The sequence below is a fragment of the Cupressus sempervirens genome, chromosome 11 (genome assembly GCF_028749045.1).
Source record: "Cupressus sempervirens isolate cs-2001-9-10 chromosome 11, ASM2874904v1, whole genome shotgun sequence".
NCBI lineage: Eukaryota > Viridiplantae > Streptophyta > Pinopsida > Cupressales > Cupressaceae > Cupressus > Cupressus sempervirens.
In genome coordinates, this window is record NC_143128.1 from 167,618,921 (window position 1) to 167,639,065 (window position 20,145).

Genomic DNA, 20,145 nt, shown 5'->3' on the forward strand with positions numbered 1-20,145 from the left:
TAACTCAGCACCAACTAAGTGCTATAGTAACTTGGCACCAACTAAGTGCTATAGTAACTCGGCACCAACTAAGTGTTACAGTAACTCGGCACCAATTGAGTGCTATAGTAACTTAGCACCAACATGCAGAATGAACAAAATGAGCAGGATAACAAGGCAACCCAAGATGCTCCTGCATCAAACAATTGGGGTTAAAAAAATGATTCTCCTAAATCATTGAGATGTCACAATTTGAGTTGAATCTAACTTATATTGAGAAATCTATGAAGCATCTTCAATAGGCCTATTTTTCCACTTTACCAAATATTCATAGTAATATTTTCCTCTTGTGCTCTTGGCAACTCTCTGATCTAATATCTATTCAAGTTCTTCAACCTACTTCTTAGGATACAATTCTACTTCACAATCCTCTTCCAAAAACTACCTAACTCTAAGCCTAAACACTCAATATACACTTTCCAAAATAGCATATAGATCATTCTAGAACATTACATAAGAGGAAGGCTGACCCAGCAATGGTCTGGACACATCCCAAGAAAAGATCTTAACATAAATATCATGATTGAAATAAATCCTACAAGTCAGCTTGCAGAAATCATGTCCAAATGCTGACACATGACATAAACAAGAAAACTTAGCACATGAAGGTCACTTGGCATACACTGGGTAACTCGACACATGAAGAGTCATTTGGCATACACTGGGTAACTTGGCACCAACTAAGCGCTACAATAACTTGGTGCCAACTTAGTGCTATGGTAACTTAGCACCAACTAAGTGCTACAGTAACTTGGCACCAACTAAGTGCTATAGTAACTCAGTACCAACTGAGTGCTACAGTAACTTGGCACCAACTAAGTGTTACAATAACTCAACACCAACTGAGTGCTATAGTAACTTGGCACCAACATGCAGAATGAAAAAAATAAGTAGGATAACAAGCAACCCAGGATGCTCCTAAATCAAACAACCGAGGTTAAAAGAAATGATTCTCCTAAATCATTAGATGTCACAATCTGAGTTGAATACAACTCAGATTGAGAAATCCATGAAGCATCTTCAATAGGCTTGTTCTTCCACTTCACCAAATATTCATAGTAATATTTTCCTCTTGTGCTCTTTCCAACTCTTTAATCCAATATCTATTCAAATTCTTCAACCTACTTCTTAGGATAATCTTATGATACAACAATTTCCTCATCTAACTCATGATACTTATATAAATTAGATATATTGAATATAGGAGATATATCCATGTCATTAGGTAACTCAACTTCATCAGCATTACCACTATCAAACTTCTTCAAGATCTTACAAGGTCCAAATTTCATCTTTAGCTTACTGTATGTTCCAATAGGAAATCTTCCTTTCTTTAAATGAATCATCACCTCATCACCAACTTCAAAATCATGATGCTTTCTAGACTTATCAGCATTATCCTTATACTTTTGATTACTTTGTTCCAACCTCAACTTCACTTCCTTATGTAAAGACTCTATAAAATCAACAAATTCTTCTCCTGCAATGCTTCTCTTTTCTTCACCAGTAATATCTCTCAAATCTGATACTCCTCTAGGCTTCATTCTAGTAACAACCTCAAAAGGTGTCTTCCCTATACTCCTATTCATAGAATTATTATATGCAAATTCAGCTTGTGCCAATACCATCTCCAAATTACTTGGCTTATTCCCAACTAAGCATCTCAGCAACTTACCTAAGCTTCTATTCACAACCTCTATTTGTCCATCTATTTGTGGATGGAATGTAGAACTAAACTTCAATTTACTATCCATCTTCTTCCACAAATTCTTCCAAAAATAACCAATGAACTTACTATCTTCATCAGAAATCATGCTTCTTGGTAATCCATGCAATCTCACAATCTCTTTTAAAAAAAGTTCAACAAAATGCTCAACATCTGATGTCTTCTTACATGGTATGAAATGAGCCATCTTAGAAAATCTATCCACTACAACAAATATGGAAGCATACCCCTTCACTATTTTAGGCAATCTAAGAACAAAATCCATACTAATGTCACTCCAAGGTTTCTTAGGAATAGTAATAGGTGTATACAAACTAGTATTTTGACTCACTTTTTTTGCATCTTGACAAACTCCAAAACTTTTTACAAATTTCTAAACATCCTTATACGTTTGTGGCCAATAATACTTCTCTTTCAGCATATTCAATGTCTTATTAATTCCAAAATGTCTAGCTAATCCACCACTATGCTTTTCCTTAATTAGATTCAACCTCATAGAACTTCTAGGAATACACAACTAAATGCCTTTGAACAATATACCTTCTTGAATGAAATGCTCATCATACTTACTTATGTGATACGTCATATTTGGTTCTCTGCACTCTCTCCATGCCTCAAAAAAATCAGGATCAGCATCATACAACTTTCATTTCATCAAAACCAAGAACTTCAACCTTCATTTCAGTCAAGAAAGAATGTCTTCTACTCAATGCATCAGCAACTCTGTTAGTAACTCCACTCTTATGCTTAATAACAAATGTGAAACTCTATAAGTACTCAACCCACTTCATATGTCTCTAATTTAATTTATGTTGACTTCCCAAGTATTGTAAAACTTTATGATCAGTATACAACACAAACTCCTTAGGAATCAAATAATGTCTCCACTTCTTCCATGCTTGAACAATAGCATAAAATTCTTGATCATACACATAATATTTCCTTTGGGCATCATTCAACTTTTCACTAAAGAAAGCAATGTGTTCACCTTCTTGACTTAATACAGCTCATATTGCATTACCACTTGCATCATATTCAACTTGAAATACTTTGTTGAAATTAGGCAAAGCCAATACAGGTAATTCAACAAACTTTTGTTTCAAAGTCTCAAAACTCTTATCAACTCCATGTGTCCACTTGAATTCCTTTTTATCTCCCCTCATTGTTTCAGTCATAGCATTACAAACGACATCGAAATTCTTTATAAACTTTCTATAAAAACTAGCCAAACCATGAAATGATCTTACCTCACCCACATTCTCAGGTGTAGGCCATTCCAAAATTGCTTTAGCCTTCTCAAGATCTATCTTCAATCCATTAGCTAAAATCACAAATCCCAAATACACAATCTCCTCTTGCATAAAAGAACACTTTTTTAGGTTAATCAACAATGTTTCCTCTTTCAACCTCTACAATACTTGTTTAATATGCTCAAGATGTTCTTCCTTAGTCTTACTAAATATCAAAATATCATCCAAATTAACAATCACAAACTTACCCAAAAATATTTTTAGAACTTCATTCATCAACCTCATGAAAGTACTAGGTGCATTAGTCAAACCAAAAGGCATAACCAACTATTCATAGAAACTATCTTTTATCTTGAAAGCAGTCTTCCATACATCACCTTCTCTAATTTTGTTCTAATGATAGCCACTCTTCAAATCAATCTTAGTAAAATACTTTGCTCCACTCAAACAATTCATTATGTCATCCATCCTCAGCATAGGAAACCTATATTTCATTGTTGTCTTGTTAATAGCTTTGGAATCAGTACACATTCTCCATTCTCCATTCTTTTTAGGTGCTAATACAGTAGGTATAGCCCATAGACTCAAGCTTTCTCTAATCAAACTTTTTTGCAACAACTCATGCACTTGCCTATTAAGTTCTTCATTCTCTATAGGTGTCAATCTATATGGTGCTTTATTCGGCAAACTAGCTCCATGAATCAGATCCATACAATGACTTATGCTTCTTACTAGAGGTAAACCATCAATAATATCATCAGCAATAATATCTTTATATTCATTCAACAATTCAGCAATTTTTGTTGTCATACCAACTTTTTCTACTTGGTCATTACTATAAACACTCGGTCCTCTAGGAATTATAGTAAAACAAACTTGATTCTTCTTTACTTCCTTTTTGAATTGTTTTTCATTAACCATGCAAACTTTTATTGTAGTACAACTAACCTCATCTAAACTTTGAATCAAAGGCAGAAATTTTTTTTTCTTCCCATTTACCCAAAGGGTATATTGATTCAATCTTTCATCATTTATAGCATATCTATCATATTGCCAAGGTTGACCCAACAAAATATGACAACAATCCATGGGCACAATATCACACAAAACTTCATCAAAGTAATGTCCAATTTTGAACTTCACAAGGCATTTCTCACTTACCAATATCTTATGCTCATCTTTGATCCATGAAACATGATAAGGTTTGGGATGTTTTAGCCTCTACAACTGCAACTTTGTAACCAGCTCTTCTGATGACAAGTTTCTAGAACTTCCACTATCAATGATCACCTTGCAGCATTTTCCATTCATCTTACATCTAGTCTTGAAAAGATTTCTTCTAAGGACAGGTTCCTCATCACTTCCCTTATTACATAATTTTCTTCTCACCATTAGATTTTCTCCAGCCTTAGGTCCACTTGGTGAACTCTCAATGTCTCCTTGAATCATAGCACTTCTATTATTCTGCCAACTTTCAAAAGATTTACATTCAAAGGATCTATGCCCTTCTTTACCACATCTAAAACAATCACCATGGAAACCACCTCTAGAATAAGAATTACCTCTTCCTCAGTGAGATCTAGTACCTCCTCGATATGAGCTACCACCTTTCCACTCTATCTTGTCTTTGTCATCATTCTTCCATTCAGATTTTCCTTTATCCTACACAAAATTATTAGATCTACCACCTTCACCATAAGATCTACCTCTGCCTCTCTGGAATCTACCACCTCTACCTCTTTGTCTTTGTTCATGCTTCATTGCTAAGATCTCCTCAGCTTTCAAGGCATATTTATATGCTTCTTCAACACTTTCCAACTTCACAAAACTTATTTCATCTTTTATTCCAAATCTTAATCCATTAATGTACTTTACAATTTTCTCAACATCATCATCCACATGTCCAAATCTAATGTCCAATCTATAGAATTCCTCGGTATACTCTTTCATAGTCATTTCCTCTTTTTTCAAATTTTGCATCTTTCTCAACAAGCTAACTTAGTAATTAGCAGGAAGGAATTTGTTTTTTACCTTATTCACCATCTTCAACCAAGTTTTGATCTTCTACTTTTCTCTCCTTTTTATATCAATTTGCAAATGCTCCCACCATAGCAAAGCATGAGCTTTCAACCTAGAGACTACAATCTTCACCTTTCCATTATCAAGAGTGTTTTCATATGCAAAGAACTTCTCCATATCTGAGATCTAATCCAACACAGCATTGGTATCCAATTTTCCATCATACAAAACAACTTCTATAGTAGGCTTTGAATTTGTGCTAGACAACACTCGCAACAATCTTTCGTCATCTTGATCTTCTTCAAGTTCTAGATTATGGTTTGATCCTGCTACTTCATCATCACTTACATCATCAAGATGTGCTCCTCTCCTCTAGGTTGTCTCCACAGCATCTAATCTAGCTGCAATTTGTCTCAACTGATCCAATACAGCATTATCAACATTTCCTCTACCATGAACCATCTTTGCAAATTAGGTTCCTGCAAGATCGTAACCCTCTGCAAGTTATAGGTCAAATCTGTAGATCTGCCACCCTACAACCAAATCCAAATCAGGGTTCTACATGATCCAATCTCCACAAGGATGAACCTCACACTCTTATACCACCTAACACAAGCAAGGGCTGAAAAACTAGGGCCAAAGGCTCACCCAACCATCCAAACCACCCTGCAGGAGTAAACATAAGGGAAGAAAACACAAAGAACAACAACCAAAGGAGGAAGAAGAGTGAAATACTTTTATTGATTCATCAAAATATCTTCATACATGCTCAGCTATAAGGCCTTCTGAGTTACGGCCAAATATAATACATTCACATTCAAAGATCTAACAGCAAATTTACACTTTCTAGTTCTGCTTTGCAATCCTCTTCCAAAAACTACCTAACTCTAAACCTAAACACTCTAAATATACTTGCCAAAACAACTTACAGATCATTCTAGAACATTACATAAGAGGAAGGCCAACCCAAAAATAGTCTGGAGACATCCCAAGAAAAGATCTTAACATAAATATCATGATTGAAATAAATCCCACAAGTTGGCTCGCAAAAATCACGTCCAAATGTTGAAATTTGGCATAAACAGGAAAACTCAGCACATGAAGGGTCACTTGGCATAAATTGGGTAACTCAGCACATGAAGAGTCACTAGGCATACACTAGGTAACTCGGCACCAACTAAGTGCTACAGTAACTCAACACCAACTAAGTGTTATAGTAACTTGGCACCAACTGAGTGCTACAGTAACTTAGCACCAACTAAGTGCTACAATAACTCAACACCAATTGAGTGCTATAGTAACTCGGCACCAACTAAGTGCTACAGTAACTCAGCACCAACTAAGTGCTATAGTAACTTGACATTAACATGTAGAATGAACAAAATGAGAAAGATAATAAGGCAACCTAGGATGCTTCTGCATCATATGCGATGAATTGTATCATATCCAAATGATGTATATGATTGAATATAGGAAGAAGTATAAGTAGAAAAGTGTGAGTTGAAGGCTACAAGTAGTATATGGTACAATATAGATTTATCTATCACAGTAAGGTGATCAATGTAATTCAAGGAATCTCATCTAGCAAATCAAAGTTGTAGATCATAGATTAGCCACTAATTCATCCTAATAGGTGCACAGTCAAATCCTTTAATAGGGTGGACTTAACAGTCTTTTGATAAATCTCCTAAAAAAGTACATACTTCATTGTATGTTTGTAAAATCCTTTCACAAGTTGGACTAATAGTTATTATTGCTCCTAACATGGAAGATCATCAGAAGTGATCAATTGTAAGCCTTAATAGGCTAAATTTATAATGTGGTACTAAAACTTATGGGTATCATCCCCACCCCACTTTTACTTTCTACTTGGAAGGTTTCTGGGTCACCATATCTTGTGTCAAAGTGTTATGAATGTTTTGTTTCTTTTATTATTTCATTCATGAAACTAGATCACAATAATATATGAAGGACTAATTGGTGAAGTAATTTTAAAGTTTTATTGGTTCTTGATTCACCCCTCCCCTCTCAGTAACCTAGCCTACCTTAGATTTCCAACAATTGGTATCAGAGCAATTGGTTCTCACTTTAGAAGTATGGCAATTTGAGAAAAGATTGGAGGAAATGGAGGTATACAAATTAGAAAAGGCTATTGAGAATGAGAAGTTGGATCCAAAATTGGCCATTGGAAATCTCAATAAAGAAAAGGAGCAACTATCTCAATCATTTCAAAGAAGGAAAGATCTTGGAGCACAAATAGATGACAATCTGTACATTGAAGAAATAATTGAAGACTTATGCCCACAAAGAAATTTAGATGAAGTTGATGCAGTAATCAAAATCCTACTTGAGAATAATCTTACTCTTCAAGGAGAAGTCAAAAAGCTTAAAAGAGAGTGAGAAACCCAATTAGTCAAGATGTGTGAAAACTTGGAATAAATAAACAAAGAAAAACAAGAGAAGAGATTTCTTACTAAAAAGATATGAAATCCATCAACTATCCCTTCAGCAAGTAGATTTTATTGATCAACTCACTGGTACAAATGAATAACTTATGAATCTAAGATCAGAGAATGAAAGACTACAAAATGATCTTAGCATTGAAAACCAAACCAATGGGAGGATGATGAAATCTGAAGAAAGCATGAATCATTTGAATGAGCCAAATTAGTATAAACACAAAGGAAAAGCTAGATTAGGATACACAAAAGAAGGTGAATCATCTCAGTAAGGAGATCAAAAGAATAAAATACCTACTGGAAATCATTGTGGTAAGATAGGTCATACATCTAATGAATGTCAGTGCAATGGTAAATCAAAATTCAATGGAAATTTCTAAAACAGCACCAATCCAAAACACTAAGCAAGTGAATGCAAAGAAAAGTCTAAATTTGAAGGAAAATGTTTCAATTGCAACAAACAAGGACGTAGATCTTCATAATGCAAAACTAAGAAGTAGAACCCAACAAATAAAATTGTGAAAGTAATATTTGGTTGGGATTACAACACATGGTGCAGATATCACTACTGTGGTGAGTTTGGACACATTGGAGAAAAATGTGTAAAATATCATATGAGGAAAAGAGATTCTACAAAGAGATGTTTTTTTTTTACAAAACTTGAACATCTTGCCAAGAGTTTCATGAATAGAGGAAGAGTTGAAGATGAAAAGAAAGAAAAAGCTGATAAAATAAAAAGAGAATGAGGTAGCAATGGGTGTAGAAATCTCCAAAGAATGCAAGCCAAAGTACTAAAATTATTGATTCCCAAGTCAATGGGTTGGGTGACTCAACCATTTCAACTTAGTCACCTATGGATATTACTACAACTAAGATTCAGAAGAAGACATCTAACACCAGTTCCAACTAGCAAGCGAATGATACAATCAACATTTAAAGATGCACAAGGATCACCATGCAATGTTGGAAGTAGGAGACCTTGCCAAGAGAGGTTGGGTCACAAGACCTTACTAAGTAAGGTTGAGATGCACTAGAGCATTGGATGCAGATGTTGAGTTGTCGGTGACTCTACCAAGTACCAAGTACGAAGTTTAAGTCAAGTGGTGGTGACCTTATCAAGTTGGTAGTTCCTACTGAGTCAGGAGACCTCACCGAGTTGAAGGTGTCTTCCAAGCATTAAAGACTAAAATGAGTAGAGGACATCTTATCACTAACCATGTATGAGTATGAAGCATTAATGAAAAGAATAAAGACTGAAATTTGTTAAAAGAAGCAAATTCATCGATTCATTTCATCACAAATTCTTATAGTGAAGAGTGAATTTAGAGCCTTCAAGTGATTTAAGTAGTTGTTGAAGATTACTCCCTTATTAGAAACCCTACCAAGAAATAGCATCTTTGAGTAGAAAATTTAAGAATGTTTCTAAGATGTTGGTTCATCGAGTTGATTGCAAGGCTCCCACATTCAAATTGAGCCTAATAATTGTAGAGGCACTCAACCCTACTAGAGTGCAATCCCAAATTACACCCAAAGTACTACTTGTCATGACATCTAATCATTTTATCACTTTTCTATTCAAGAACTTTGAACCCTAGAAATGAATGAGGCATTCAAATAACTTTGTATGGATGGCATTTTGAAACTTGAGTACACATAGTTGGAAACAAAGGGTTTGACACATATTTTGCATATGTCGAGGGATTTTCAAGTGAATTACACTAGACTCATTATGAGTTGTGTTTATAACCTGAAATTATGGTTAGATCATTCCATTTCAATATGCAAGAATATGATATACGTGGTTAATGGATTGCTCATGTTGAATAAAGTAAGGAACACTAAAACCCTAGGCTGGGTAGAGTTGGCAAAGAGGAATCTTGCATGGAAGAGGCATGAAACTTAATGATGTAACTAACATAAAATTGAAGTTTGACATCCATGTGATAGCTCACAAAATTTACAGCTCGAGCCAGTTGAACAATGTGTCATGTGAAGCAATTGACCTGGCATACAAGGTAGTGAAGAAAAATTTATACTTCAACCTTGCCAACCTTTTGCTAAATCAATTGAGCAAGAATATGAAGAGCATCCAAGTATCAAAGAACAACCTGTGCAAGTTTGATTCTCTCTTGAAATGATTGATTGCCACCAACTTGGAATGAATGCTAAGCACCGAATGACACTCCATCCATCCGGTCGATCCATCTACCATGTCAGGGAACGTTGCGGCGCCGTTTCTATCTTCTCCAGGCTCTTTCTCAGAAAGATATGAGATTTCTTGGTATGCAAGCCAGGATTCAATCAAATCTTCGATTGGATTCTCAGAGTGGAAGTTAATGCCAGTAGGTGAGAAGTGAATGTAATGCAGAAATCTTCAGTTGTGCCTGAGCTATAAAGGCAATTTTGTGATCTATTCTTGGGGTCGACTCTTCCTGGTTTTCTCTACTACTACTTGCAGACTTGCAGTGTAGAATCCCTGTGTCTCTGAGCTACATAGTATCCTGTGTCATTCTCTTCAGTGGTCAATGTGCATTTCCTTCTTTTGCCTCTCATTGATGCATTATTGAGATTAGTGGTCCACATACTATATCTATCTTTGGCCTATTGGATAATATACAAGTGAAATCTCCTTTTCCAGGTGTCATTCAGTTGGTTTTCTAATCTGTATGTGACTATTGATCGATATAAGTCTGGACGTGTATGACTTTTGTATATTACCCTAGTTTTGTAGTGCATATATGGGTAGGAATGAGTCTGAACACTCTGTTTTGGTGCATCACCGCCTTAGATTAGACTAGGTAGATTTGCTTTAACGCTCTCTTTCTCCCTTTCTCTTCTGAGAATAGATAGGTGCGCCTTGACAGTAAGAGGAAGCCGGCCTTCTCCAGAGACTCAACCTCGTAGTTCAAGTCCCACAGCTTGGAGGTTGTTTCCATGTTTCACTAGGTTGTTCTCGTGCTTAGGCCTTGGACAAGGGTGAAAACCTAAGTGACAACAGTTTTTGGCACGCCCGGTGGGACTCATATCAGAAGATTTCATGTCTACTGGTGTCAAAAGAAGAAAGAGTTTCTGAGATTAATGCTGAAGAAGTAGTGCTAGCTTCAGTATTCAAGCCTTCAAGAGGCTAATTCATCAAGTACTTGGCGACTCTAAACATCAACAAATCTGGTTTCAGGTCAAAGTTGTAGAAATTCATGCCCAGAGCTGAAACAAGGGCGTCTTCTAGAGGTAATTTTCAATATCAAGAACTCTCACTTTCAAGTCCTAGAAGAAGGAGGGCTAGAGCTTCATTATCACTAGTTAGAGGTGGAATAATAGTTAATATACCTGTAAGATCTGTCTCTACTCCTCCTACTATCCGAACTCAGCCTAGATTGCCATCAGCACTCATCAATAGAACACTTGCTTATATGGCACACCCTCGAGTTCATGCTTTTGCCACCTTTAATGGTGGAAGTCCTCTGTTGTTAGCCCAAAGACATGATATACCAGTAGCTGCACTAAAAAGCATACCTAATTTTACTGGTGAAACTTCTATTTACCCCCTAGAGCATATCCAAGAGGTAGCGAATGTCTGCAATATTCATGGTATTGCAGAAGATGATGTTGCCGTCAGACTTCTAGCCTCATCTTTAAAAGGAAAAGCATTACAGTGGTATAGAGGCTTAGCTCATGGTTCCATAACTGATTGGGATGGACTAGGAGCAGGATTATGCAAACATTTTGAGGATAAGAGTGACCATTTGTCACTACTAGAGCGGATGACTACAATAAAAAGAGCCCCCCATGAATGTATGACTGATTTTAATTATAGATTCCAAAAGACATGGGATAGAATACCTACTATAGTGAAACCTACCCCTGGCAATGCCTTCTTGCATTACCTTAGAGCTTTCAACAGTGACATTGCCACCACAATCCAAACTATGGGAGGAGATACATTACCAAATACTTATGAGACAGCTATAAAGGCTGAGAATATCCTAATACAAGGTGGAAATTTGGCCCCAAGGCCTCCTATGCCTTTCTTTCCTGATGTTCCCAACCACCAACCAGTGATAGCCCCTCTTCCTACAACTCCTATGTCACAAGTCCTTACTCTAGTCCCCCAAGCTTCCACATCCTCAAACAGAATAGATGAACTCAAGGAAATGCTCCAAGGTCTAGTGCTAAGAATAGACAAAAGAGAGAAGACCCTGGATAAAAAATTACAAGAGCAGGGGAGGGAGTTGAAGGACCAAGGGAAGAGATTAGAGGATAGTTTTTCTCTAATACAAAAGATGAGTAACAAGGTGGTGGCCTTAGAAAGGCAACAGGCCCAAGGTGGCAAGCCTCCCCAATTGCAATATTAGGCTCCAAGTGGTGGTAGGCCTCCTAATCAGTGGAATAGCTCTTTTGATCAGAATAGGCAGAATAGTCATGCTTCTACTTCAAGCTCAAATCAGAACAGGGCTATAGTCCCTTAAAATAACTTGGCCCATGACCAAGATTTTTGTCCTTCATGTAACTATTCTTATACCTACTGCCTATGTCAGAAAGCAGAATCTTATTTGGCCCTAACTATCCAGGAGTCCACAGTAAAGCAATCACACAAGCAAGATCATCCCAAGGAGGCCTCATATGTTCAGAGGCAGGGTGATTGCTCTTTTATGAATCACCAGATGGAGGAGCATTGTAATGTAAACCAGGATTCCGTTGCTCATAACACAAGAAGCAAGAAGAGAGCTATGGAACATGCTACTCCTCCTTCTCCTAAGTAGGCCTCAACTTCAAGTGTTATACCTAACACACAAACAGCGAATGAGCAAACAAACACTTCACAACAACAAAGGCAAGGTCCAAGAGAGGAGAATGCAAGTGATCCCTATGTTACTCCATCTCAACCTCTCATAAGTACAGCTCCCAAAGTTTCTACCAAAATTCCTAACGCACCATTGAGTGTGGTAGAGCAAATGAAGAAGACCAATGTAAACATTTCCATGTGGGATGCTATTGCTACCATACCAATGCAGAGGAAGATGCTGTAGCAAGAATTGGAAAGGATTGAACCCAAGGATCAGTCATCTACCATGGAGAGTGCCACTAGTTTAGTACAACCAGCAGGAGATGTGGAGGCAAATAAAAAGGTTAGACCTCCTCCATTTTATGTTTCTCTGATTATAGGGGGCAAATTAGTCCATAATTGCATGATAGATTCGGGGGCTAGTAGCTCAGTAATGCCTAGGTGTGTTGCTGATGCTTTAGGGATGAAATATGAGCCCATTATTAGGGATGTGTTACAACTAGATGGGAGTACTGTCAAAACCGTAGGCATCCTTAGAAGTGTGGAAATGGCCCTACATGCATGCCCTAGTTGTACTGTGATTGAAGACATATCTGTTGCTGAGGTTAAGCCCTATTTCGCCATCTGTCTTTCAAGAGACTTCACTGCTCAAATTGGTGGATTCATATCTGCTAATTGGTCTTACATGTCATTTAAGACCAGATATGGGGCCAATGCTTCAATAAGAGCAGAACCTCAAGCCCTTCATCACACTGAACCCTACACTCCCAACTTCATCAATATGAATTGCCCTATCCTAGAGATGGACAAAAATAACATAGTAAACGAGCCTGTCACTTCCATAGCAAAGATTCCTGATTTCTTCTTAGATGAGTGGGCAAATACATGTCAGTTTGAGCCTATGTCGGAAACCCTTGAGACAGGCCTTAGTACATATTGCATAGTAGAGAAAGAGGTTCAAGTTCCTGGCCTTGTTAGGACTAATGACGACATAAATGGAGTATGGAGTATGTACTTTGATAGCTCAAGGAATAGACATGGATCAACGGTTGGTGTTATGTTGATCTCTCCTACACAAATAAGATACTACTTCTCTTTTAGGTTCCAATTCAGTTGTACCAATAATGTGGCCGAGTATGAATCCTTGATCCAAGGTCTCCTACTTGCCCAAAATAGGGGAATCCAAGCCTTGAAAGTATATGGGGATAGTGAGTTGGTAGTGAACCAAGTGAGAAATCAGAATATCACCAAAAATGGCCTACTCAAGTCTTATAAACACAGAGTCTGGGATTTTCTTGAGGGTTTCCAAGCATTTAATATTCAAAGCATTCCTAGGAGAGAAAATAAATATGCTGATAGACTTGCAGTAGTGGGTGCATCTTATGATGTGCCAAGGAATCTTGAGGAAGAAAAGAAACAACAAGTAAGGATAGTGGTAAGGCCTGCTATTCCTGATAATAATACTCATTGGCAAGTGTTTGAGTCTAATGAGAAAATTGTGAGCTTCTTGCAGAATGAAGCAGAATTTTCAGAGAGAAATCAGTCAAGACTACAAGATCAATATGGTGATTAGATCATTCATCTCAGTTCCAACAAGCTGCCCAAGGGTCTCATTACCTTGGAGAGTGTCTTTAATCCTGATGATCAGTCAAGGGATAAAGGGATGAATCTAGCTGCAGAAAAGGATGACCATGCCCCAGTTACTATTGCTGATGGAAAATCTCTTAACATGGGGAAGGTATGTTCTGAAGCTGAGTAAGAAAATTTCATTCATCTATGTCAAGAATTTAGTGATGTATTTGCTTGGACGTATGATGACTTAAAAGGTTTTGACCCTAGTTTTTTTCAGCATACCATAGATTTGGTTGATAGGGTCAAACTAGTAAGACAAAAGCAGAGGCCAGTGAATCCCAAGATTGAACCTTTGATGAGGAAGGAGCTATCCAAGTTGATTGAAGCTAACATAATTTTTCCTATTAAACACTCATCATGGGTGGCTAACCTTGTCCCTGTGAGGAAGAAGAATGGAGAAATCAGATTGTGTGTGGACTTTAGGGATCTCAATCAGGCTTCCCTTAAGGATCACCATCCTCTTCCTTCTATGGAGAAAATTCTATCCAAGGTCAGTGGGTCAAGGAGATTCTCTTTTCTTGATGGGTTTTCTGGTTATAACCAAGTGCTGGTTAAAGAGTCTGATAGATACAAGACAGCATTTACTACTAAATGGGGCACCTATGCTTATTGCAAAATGCCATTTGGATTAACAAATGCCGGTGCCACATTCCAAAAGGAAATGGATGTAGCTTTCAAAAGATTAATTGACAATTTTGTCTTAGTATACCTTGATGATATAACTGTGTATTCCAAGAATGTGGAAGATCATCTTGATCATTTGAGACAGGTATTTCTAAGATGTAGAGAGTTTGGGGTTTCTCTCAACCCAGCCAAATGTGTCTTTGCTACAAACCAAGGAAAACTATTGGGACACATTGTATCTAAAGATGGATTAACTATTGATCTAGAAAGAACAAAAGCAGTATTTGCCCTTCCTCTCCCTAAACACAAGAAAGGGCTGCAAAGTTTCCTTGGTAGGATAAATTTTGTAAGAAGGTTTATTCCTAATCTTGCTACCATGGTGAAACCCCTTACAACCATGCTCAAGAAATATATGGTCTTCTCATGGACCAAGGAGGGGAAGGAGGGTTTTGAAAAGATCAAGGCAGCCATAGCATCAGCCCCTACCCTCATGAACCCAAATTTTGAGAAAGATTTCATCCTCTACACTTTAGGTGGTGAGTCAAGTATTTCTGCTGTCTTGACTCAAATAAATGACAAGAATGAGGAGCAGCCCATAGCCTTCTTTAGTGAAGGGCTTAAAGAATATGAAGATAAATACAGCTTTGTTGAGAAGCAAGCCCTTGCAGTCATTAGAGCCTTGAAGAAATTTAGACACCTTTTATCCCACAACAAGATCCATTTGTTGGTGCCCCATGCTAGTGTAAAGGACTTCCTTTTGAGCAAGGATATTAGTGAAAAAAGGGCCGGATGGATCACTAGAGTAATGGAATATGAGGTTGATATTCAGGTTACCAAATTGGTAAGAGGGAGAGGATTATGCAAAGAGATGTTATCAGACCAGGAGTTGGATGAGGAGGTTGCTATGGTAATTGTAGAGCAATAGGAGGAAGGAAATGTTAATGGCCCGAAGAGTTGGATGGATGACATGAAGAATTTTTTATCAGGGAACGGATACCCTTAGGGATTGGACAGAGCTAAAAGAAGAAAATATAGACTACAATCCATTCCCTATGTTGTGATTGATGATATCCTATTCAGGAGGGATTTTAATGGGACCCTGTTGAGATGTGTTGAAGAGGATTAGGCTGGAAGGATGATTAAAGAACTCCATGATGGCCTTGATGGTGACCACTTCTCTGCAAGAACAACTACCATGAAGATCATGAGGGTTGGTTATTACTGGCCATCCTTGTTTCATGATTGTCATAGGTATGTGAGAAAATGTGAGAAGTGCACTTTCTTCTCAGGCAAACAGAGACTTGCAACTCTTCCTCTTCATCCCATTCAGGTGGATCAGCCCTTCACCTAGTGGGGGTTGGATTTCATAGGCCCCATTAATCGTCCATCTAGTGCAGGTCATAAATGGATCTTAGCTGCTACCGATTATTTCACTAGGTGGATAGAGGTAGTTGCCTTGAAGGATGCTACAGAGCCATCAGTTGTTGAATTCCTTGATGGAATTGTATCTAGGTTTGGAGCTCCTTCTACTATCATCTCAGATAATGCCAAATCTTTTGTTGGAACCCAGATTTTTGCATGGGCAATGAGTCACAATATCTACCTAAGCACATCATCGAACTACTATCCTCAAGGTAATGGTTTGGCTGAATCTTCCAACAAGAATCTGATCAGAATTATGAAGAGGACAATAGAAGACAATCAGAGGGCCTGGCACAAAAAATTAAGGACTGCTCTGTGGGCTGATAGGATAACACCCAAGAGATCTATTGGCAATTCACCTTTTGTGCTAGTATATGGTAGGGAAGCTAGACTCCCAATCTCATTGGAGTTCCCATCCTTGGAGTTGGCTCATCAGCTGGAACTGGTTGAAGATGATACCATGTCAGTAAGAATGGTAGAACTAATTGAGTTGGAAGAAAAGAGAAACAAAGCCATGAAAACTCTAGAGATTCACTAACAACAGATGAAGAAGAGTTTTGACAAGAAGGCAAGGGCCAAAATCTTCAGATAGGGAGATTTAGTTCTCAAGTGGGACTCAGATAGAGCAAAACCAGGAAGGCACTCCAAATTTGACCCATTATGGAGTGGCCCTTATTTGATCTCCAGTTGCAAACAGGCAAATGCATTCCAACTGAGCAGACCTAACGGTGAAACTCTGCCCATTCCAGTCAATGGGATCCATCTAAAGCCTTGTTTCTGAAAGGATTGTGAATCTATGTACATAGTTAATCTAGTTTCCTTCTATCTGTTCCTGTTCTTCAATAAGTGTGCGTGCACAGGGTTTCTCTTTTGAATCACCAGTTTCCAAAGTTTTGACAGCCTCAGGTCGTGGAGGAGGTTCTGTTCTTTGTTTCTAGTCACAGAAACAGAGCTAGAGCTTCAAGGTCTTCAATGTTTTGGTTTCCTCTCAGGTGGGTTAGGGTTTCTTGTAGCTCTTAGTTTCGTGCCTTCCAGGTCCTTTTCTCGACCCTGTAGCCCAATGGAGTTTTCTGTAGGCACTGGTCTTATGCATTGAGCAGGCTCATGCCCCCTGTGAGTCACCAGAAATTTTATCATTCATTCACCTGCTAAAGTTTCTCTTCCGTCAGATTTCAGAAGGATCGACGGTCGATGCAATCTCGTCATCGAAATTTGCACGGGAGATAGTATCAATGACATCGCGCCTAATTGACGCATGTCCAGTGGGTTCGGCGTTCGGTGGGTCAGAAGTTCCTTGACGTCAGTGGGTGCCATGTCACTATTGCATATCGGTTGAAAATTTCTAATGGCGACATAGCGCCCGGCAGAAATACTCTCGATGACGGGCAACGAGTTTTCACGGGCCAGAAGTTCCAAAGACCGGCGAGGCGCCATGGCACCAACAAAAAACCAATGCATTTTTTGATGACGACATAGCGCCCAAATGGAAAGTTCATCACGGCAAAGAATAACCAGACAGGTGGGTCCCGTCGGTACTCCGCATGTATAGTTTGTCAGCCCGGTGTCACGGCGATAAATCAAAAGTAGCCACGTGTAACCAGGCCAGAGTCTCTGTCAGCACGGCTAACACAGTCAAGGTTTATGATCTCCATCGTTGAATCAGCTTAGATCGACAGTAAGCACCATCGCACTATGGAAGAGTTGCGCGAGAGTTATGATAGCGACATCGCGCCCTGGTGACACATGTTAGGTGGGGTCGTGTCGCAAGGCAATGCCAGGTGTGCCGACATGGAGGACAAAAACATGAGGTACGATGAGTCTTCATGATTGTCAGATTTGGTTGCATCGACAGTCAGCGCCATCTCGCTATGGCAGAGATGCACGAGTTTTAACATGGTGACATAGCGCCCGTGCGCCACGTGTCCTGGCAGGGCCGCATTTCATGCCGCCAGATGCAGTTAGAGTTGGATGACCGACAAACCAACGAACAGACGCCATGTATCAGCAGGCCCGGTGAATCACAAGAGAAGGAGGGCCGCGGAAAGGAGAGTCTGCGACCGTCAGATTGGAAAGAGATCAGCGGCGGGCGCTATCTCGCCATGGAGGAACTGTGCAAATTTTACAATGGCAAGTTAGCACTTGGAGGACACGTGTCCTCGCGGGTTTGGTTTTTGACATGGCGGTTAGCGAGCGGTTGCGATTAGATGATCGCCAAGGTGGCATAGTCAAGTTGAAACCTTTAGGTGCTATGGCGCTATCGAGACCTTCAAAGACTTTTCCGATAGTGACATAGCGCCCAGTCGCATGGAAAGGGTGGTAACGCCCAATCAGATGTAAAGAGACTGCCAAGGTGGCAAGATTGAAGGTCTGATTGGTCTGCATGGCCCAATTGGCTCGTCAAGCCTGTTGACTGATCGATTCGATGGATGCACGAATCATGAATGATGGAAAATCATAAGTTTTGCCACAAATCCGATGGTATGATTGATTGCCACCAACTTGGAATGAATGCTAAGTGCAGAATGACACTCCATCCATCTGGTCAATCCATCTACCATGTCAGGGAATGTTACGGCGCTATTTCTGTCTTCTCCAGGATCTTTCTCAGAAAGATATGAGATTTCTTGGTATGCAAGCCAGGATTCAATCAGATCTCCGATTGGATTCTCAGAGTGGAAGTTAATGCCAGTAGGTGAGAAGTGAATGTAATGCAAAAATCTTCAGTTGTGCCTTAGCTATAAAGGAAATTTTGTGATCTAATCTTGGGGTCGACTCTTCCTAGTTTTCTCTACTACTGCTTGAAAACTTGCAGTGTAGAATCCCTGTGTCTCTGAGCTACATAGTATCCTGTGTCATTCTCTTCAGTGGTCAATGTGCATGTGCTTATTTTGCCTCTCATTGATGCATTATTGAGATTAGTGGTCTACATATTGTATCTATCTTTGGCCTATTGGATAATATACAAGTGAAATCTCCTTTTCCAGGTGTCATTTAGTTGGTTTTCTGATCTGTATGTGACTATTGATCGATATAAGTCTGGACGTGTATGACTTTTGTATATTACCCTAGTTTTGTAGTGCATATATGGGCAGGAATGAGTCTGAACACTCTATTTTGGTGCATCACTGCCTTAGATTAGACTAGGTAGATTTGCTTTAATGCTCTCTTTCTCTCTTTCCCTTCTGAGAATAGATAGGTGCGCCCTGACAGTAAGAGGAAGCCGGCCTTCTCCAGAGACTCAACCTCGTAGTTCAAGTCCCACAGCTTGGAGGTTGTTTCAATGTTTCACTAGGTTGTTCTCGCGCTTAGGCCTTGGACAAGGGTGCAAACCTAAGTGACAACAGTTAGTTTCTACTGAGCTTATTGTACAAATAACAATGGTAACTAAGTAATTTAGGCTCTACTATGTTCTACAGTTGTTATCGAGTATCAGGAAGAGTATTTAGTTTGCACTACATAGTTTCTACCAGGTTCGTGATTATAAGGATTATCGAGTTTCTCAATGAAAATTGACTTCTTCAGTGGTTACTGAGTTCATATTCTTAGTGATATGAATCTAGTGTTGATCGAGCTATGCAATGTCAACCAAGTGATTCATTTTATACTGAGCTCATAGTGATAGCATTGATCGAGCTATGTAGTGTGAATCACTAAGTCACCAATGTAGATCAAGTTCAAACTACTTGGAAGTGATTAATATGGACTAAGCTTCTACATCTACCAAGTGCATGATGATGTTGAGCATTAACAATGGATGCCAAGTATCAGAACCTCACCAAGTTTGTCTTCAAAACTCGAGTTCTTGCAATTGGGCCGACTTTATATATTTTGGTGAAACTTGTATTATCGCCAACTTTGATGAATTATAAATTGTATTAGTATATATGTAATGTATTGTATCATATCTATTGGTATATATTATATTAAAGAGGGATATAAGCTTATTCAAAGGATTGCTTCAAAAAGGAGCCCTTGTAGAGAATACTTGCTCTTTTGGAACAATGTAGTTCTTCCAAAAGTTGGCTACTTTGTATGACTTGCTATTAAGCATAGGATTCTTAGAAGTGACAAACTTGTAAGATTAAATATTTCTTTAGCTTTCAAATATATTTTATCTAATGAAGAATTTGAAACAAGTGATCACCTTTTTGTGAGATGTTTTTTTGCTTATCAGTGTTAGACCTTTCTTCT